We start from the raw sequence: 6,330 nt of genomic DNA on the forward strand, positions 1-6,330 counted from the left end.
AAGAGCCTAAAGTAGGGTATCAAACATAGTAATGGAAGGAGGTGAAGGGTCAATAAAGCTATTTTGAATCGCTATTTTTTGCTTTTAAAAACATTTATCTCAAATTTTTAATAACATGGCTTTAAAGTAACTAAATAGTACACTGGTTTCCTGTGGGTTACTGACTTTTATATTTTATCTTCAAATTTTGACTTACTATTGAATTTTGTCAGGGTTTCATTTGTATATTGGATAATTATATTACGTATTCCTTTGACTACCTTTCCCACCATGATTCTAAGTTTAATTGTGTGGTGACTCACCAACATTGATTCTTGCAGGAGTTTGTTCATCATCCAGCACAATGTTCCTCATAGGTTCTAGAAATAATTGCTACAGAAAAATAATTCGTTTGAGCAAAACCTTTACTCCATTTTTTATTCCAAAGAAACATTCTATGATTGAAGAATAATAATGATAATAATTTATTGAGTGTCTACAATGTCATACACAGCAGTAAGTGATATATACAAGTATTATTTTAAAAATAATTTAATCCTCACAACTATGAGGAAGTTAATAAAGTGACAAAGTGGCCAGGTCATCGTATAAAACCGGTTCAATATGACCTCAAAGCTTATTCTTTCCTTTCCTGGGAGGAAATATTACTCTATAGCCTCTTTTTATGACCATCTTCCTCAAATCTGTAGGTTTCTGACCTTCATTTAAAACTTTAGCTTAGTTCTGTTTCCCTGGTCAGGTAACTTGTAGAGTGGCAATGATCAGACAAAACATAAAAGGTCTTTCCTCTACTTAAGTCTACTTCACTGTGTGGGTTCACTGCTCTCCTGCTTGCCTGTAAGGGGGCCTAATCCTGTCTCATTTCTTGAACAAATATGTGCTTACTGGCCAGAGTATTGAGTCTCTATACATCCCTCATTTTTTCCTTCAGGCTGTCCTCAGCCTGCTTTGGAATTGAGTCCACAGTGTTTGGTAACTGAACTAGCAAGGATGTCCCTAATTCCCTTACTTTAACAAACATCTAGAAAGTAAATCGGATTTTATCTTCCACCATACACATCAGTATTGTGTCCACTTTCGGTGGGGTGACTGAAAGGCCCACTAAAATGTGGTCACTACCAACTTCTCACCTTTTTCTCCACTTGTACAGTCCTCCTGCATAGTAGCTGAATTTCCTAATCAGCCAACACCCTTTCTGAAGTCTGATTTGCACACGTGGCTCCCCACAACTTGATTTTCTTTTACCTACAAAGTGTCTCCTTGGTGAATGCCAACTCATTTCAAAATATTTCATCTTTGGGAATGTTGTCTGACATGTTTAGGTAGAGTTGAATACCTCAGGGAACAAACCTCTACTTGACGTCAGACTTCAGTTGACATGAGTCACATCTGAAGATTGCTACACCACCCCTTGGAATGAGTTTCCCAGCAGTCCTACCTGCTCCCCACTGCAGAGCAATGATTTTGTGCCAGCTCTATCTCTTTAAGAGAGTGATTGTCAAACCTTGCCCCAAATACTGGAAACCATCAAGGCCAGAAGGCAATGGGATTACATATTCAAAGTGCTAAAAGAAAAAGACTGTCAACCAAGAGTCCTGTATTTGGCAAAACTATTCTTCAGAAATGAAGAAGAAATTACAACATTCCCAGATAAACAACAACTAAGAGAATTAGTCACTAGGAGACCTACCCTATAAGAAATACTAAAGAGAGTCCTTCAGGCTGAAATGAAAGAACACCAGAGAGTAGCTCAATTCCACATGATGTGTTGATTAAAGGGTACACAGTTTTACTTACGCTCATAAAGAAAAAAAAATGACAGGGAGAAAAATTTTAGAAGTGATAGTTCAGTTTATGGTATTGTATATGGTGATGGTTTCACAGGTGTATGTTTATCTTCAGACTCATCAAGATGTATATATTAAACATGTGCAGCCTTTGTGTATGTCAATCATACCTCAATACAAAAATAAAAAGCACAAGGTAAATCAGTAAATATAAAAGACAGTATAAATGTATTTTTCTTAATAACTTTTCTTCTCCTATATGGTTTAAAAGACAACAGCATAAAGCAATAATTATAAAATTGTATCAATGAATTTGGAAGGTATAGTAAATATAGTGTATAACATATGCATAGTATATAATGCATAATAAAGGTGTAATTTGTATGACAATAACAGTATGAAGGAGGAGGTGGGAAAGGAGCTATATTGGAGCAAAGTATACTATTGAAATTAAGTTAGTATTAATCTGAATTAGGTTGTTTTAAATTATGATGCTAATTTTAATCCCCAGGGCAACCAGCAAGAAAATAACTCAAAGCAATATTGTACTGCTAAAGGCTAGATTGTACTATCTGGAGAATAAAAAAGATTATTGACTACAGCTGAAAGCAGAAAGAGAACTATTCTTTCTATATATGTAATTTCTTAATTTGTAAAATATTGTGGCTTTAACTCTACATGAATTAGGTAGCATCTACATGGTAGAAAAACATCTAGGTTAATTGTTAATTTAGTCAAATAACAGTTAAAAACCACAATATACTGCCCCAAAGTAACAGAGTCATTTTATTTCACAGACCTGTTCTGTTGTTTACGCATATACAGTTGACCCTTGAACGACATGGATTTGAAATGTGCAGGTCCATTACATGCAGATTTTCTGCAGTAAATACAGTCAGCCCTCCATATCTGCAGGTTCTGCACCTGGGCAGATGCAGAATCCATGGATACAGAGGGCTGACTATGGAACTTGAGCATCCAGGGATTTGGTATCCATAGTGGGTCCTTGGAACCAGTACCCTGCGGACTAATAGACAACTGTAGTCACATTCCTGATCAATTATGTCCCTCATGATTTGTTTTGTTTAAGCATTTCCAGTGGCTGCAAATTACCTCTTAGTCTAGAATATATATTTGTATTACAAAAAGGGAGTACTTGACTCTGATGATGTAATCTCTTTCTGAAGTGTTTTATAAGATTAATAGAAGAGAATACTGAGCCGTATGTGGGCTATATTGATAAGGTTCATGTGCAAATGAAATAATGTTAAGGCAAAAAATTAAAAAGCTGGACACACAGAGTGGCTATCATCAAAAAGTCTACAACTAGAGCTCGCTTCAGCAGCACATATACTAAAATTGGAATGATACAGAGAAGATTAGCATGGCACACAAATTCGTGAAGCATTCCGTATTTTTAGACCTAAATTTAAGACTGGACACTATAAACCGCTTAGAGGAAAACAAAGGAAGAACACTCTTTGACATAAATCACAGCAAGATCTTTTTTGACCCACCTTCTAGAGTAATGGAAATAAAAACAAAAATAAACAAATGGGACCTAATGGAACTTAAAAGCTTTTGCACAGCAAAGGAAACCATAAACAAGATGAAAATTCAACCCTCAGAATGGGAGAAAACATTTGCAAATGAATCATTGGACAAAGGATTAATCTCCAAAATATACAAACAGCTCATGCAGCACAATATCAAAAAATCCAAACAACCCAATCAAAAAACGGGCAGAAGACCTAAATAGACATTTCTCCAAAGAAGACATACAGATCGCCAAGAAGCACATGAAGAGCTGCTCAACATTGCAAATTATTAGAGAAATGCAAATCAAAACTTCAGTGAGGTGTCACCGCATAGCAGTCAGAATGGCCATCATCACAAAATCTACAAACAATAAATGCTGGAGAGGGTGCAGAGAAAAGGAAACCCTCTTGCACTGTTGGTGGCAATGTAAATTGATATAGCCACTATGGAGAAAAGTATGGAGGTTCCTTAAAAAACTAAAAATAGAATTACCATATGACCCATCAATCCTACTACTGGGCATACACCCAGAGAAAACCATAATTCAAAAAGACACATGCACCCCAATGTTCACTGCAGCACTATTTACAGTAACCAGGACGTGGAAGCAACCTAAATGTCCATCAACAGAGGAATGGATAAAGAAGATGTGGTACATGTATACAATGGAATATTACTCAGCCAGAAAAAAGAACAGCAACATGGATGGACCTAGAGATTATCATACTAAGCGAAGTTAAGTCACACAAAGACAATTATTATATCACTTATATATGGACTCTAAAAAATAATGCATATGAATCAATATACAAAACAGAAACAGACTCACACACATAGAAAAAAAACTTATGGTTACCAAAGGGGAAAGGAGGGGGGAGGAGGATAAATTAGAAGTAGGGGATTAACAGGTACACACTACTATATATAAAACAGATAAACAACAAGGATTTACTGCATAATATTTTTAATATCCTTTAATAACCTATAATGGAAAGTAATCTGAAAAAATATATATAATTGAAAATAATCTAAAAATATATATATAACTGAATCACTGCTGTACACCTAAAACTAACACAATATTATAAATCAACTATATTTCAATTAAACAAAAGCTGGACACAAAATGAAATGTGTACATTAATAACAATTATGTAAAAGTACTGTACATATTAGTGAAAAAATAAATGAACTCAGAGGGTAAAAATAAACACTAAGGGAACTCTAGATTCATATGACTAAAAAACTGTGAGTGAGAGTTTGATTATTATAGAAAAAGGAACAAAGCCATTTTGGACAGAAGGAAAATGATAAGAAAGTGAGGGTAGAAAGAAGAAAACAAAAAACATGTAAAATTTCAAATAAACAACGTAACCTTCCATCTAAAGGAATCAGAAAAAGAAGAACAAAGAAAGCCCTAATTCAGCAGAAGGAAGGAATAATAAAGGTCATAGAGGAAAGAAAGAAAATAGAGAACAAAAAAAAAAAGAAAAAAGAAAAAGAAATCAATGAAACCAAGAGCTGGTTCTTTGAAAAGATAAGCAAAATTGACAAACCTTTAGCCAGATTCATCAAGAAGAAAGTTTATCTTATTATAAACAAAATAAGAAATGAAAGAGGAAAAATAACAACTGATACCACAGAGATACAATTAATCAACTATCAACAGTTATATGCCAACAAAATGGATAACCTAGAAGGGACAAATTTCTAGAAAAATACAACCTTCCAGGACTGAATCAGGAAGAAATACACAATCTGAACAGACTGATCACTAGTAGTGAAACTGAATTTGTAATTAAAAAAAACTCCCAGCAAACAAAAGTCCAGGAATGTATGGCTTCAGAGGGGAATTCTACCAAACATATAAAGAATAGCTAATACCTATCCTTCTCAAACTATTCCGAAAACTGAAGAGGATGGAATACTCCGATATTCATTCTACAAGGCCACCATTACTCTGATATCAAACGCAGACAGATACTACAAAAAAATAAAATTATAAGCCAACATCTTTGATGAATGTGGATGTAAAAATCCTCAACAAAATATTAGCAAACAGAATCCAATAATACATAGAAAGGATCACACACCATGATCAAGTGGGATTTATTCCAGGGATACAAGGATGGTTCAATATTCATAAATCAATCAATGTGATACACCACATTAACAGAAGGGATAAAAATCACATGATCATCTGAATGGATGCAGAAAAAGCATGTGACAAAATCCAACTTACATTCATGATAAAAACTTTCATCAAGGTGGGTATAGAAGGAACATATCTCAAGATAAAGACCATTTTTGACAAACCCACAGCTAACATCATACTCAACAGTGAAAAGGTGAAAGCTTTTCCTCTAAAATCAGGAACAAGACAAGGATGCCTACTCTCACCACTTCTATTTAACATAGTACTGGAAGTCCTAGCTAAAGCAATCAAACAAGAAAAAGAAATAAAAGGTATCCAAAATGGAAGGGAAGAAGTAAAACTATCACTATTAGCAGATGACATGATACTATAGAAAGAAAACCTTAAAGTCTCCACCAAAAAACTGTTAGAATAAATGAATTCAGAAAAGTTGCAGTATACAAGATTAATATATACAAATCTGCTGCTTTTCCATACACCAATAATGAACTATCAGAAAGAGAAATTAAGGAAATAATTCCATTTACAATCACATCAAAAGGAATAAAACACCTAGGAATAAACTTAAATAAGGAGGTGAAAGACCTATACTCTGAAAACTATAAAACATTAATGAAAGAATTTGAAAATGATACAACAAAATGGAAAGATATCCCATGTTCTTGGATTGGAAGAATATTGTTAAAATGTCCATACTACCCAAAGCAATCTACAGATTTAATGCAATCCCTATCAAAATACGCATGACATTTTTCACATAACTAGAACAAATAATCCTAAAATTTATATCGAACTATGAAAGACCCCGAACGGCCAAAACAATCTTAAGAAAAAAGAACAAAGCCAGAG

General features: G+C 34.1%; 1 pseudogene; it reads left to right on the forward strand.

Moving 5' to 3' along the window:
• The first annotated feature begins 3,116 nt into the window (after positions 1-3,116).
• Positions 3,117-3,206, forward strand: LOC117310453 (U6 spliceosomal RNA; annotated as a pseudogene).
• The last annotated feature ends 3,124 nt before the right edge of the window (positions 3,207-6,330 follow it).

Source organism: Tursiops truncatus, chromosome X (genome assembly GCF_011762595.2).
Source record: "Tursiops truncatus isolate mTurTru1 chromosome X, mTurTru1.mat.Y, whole genome shotgun sequence".
Taxonomy (NCBI): Eukaryota; Metazoa; Chordata; class Mammalia; order Artiodactyla; family Delphinidae; genus Tursiops; species Tursiops truncatus.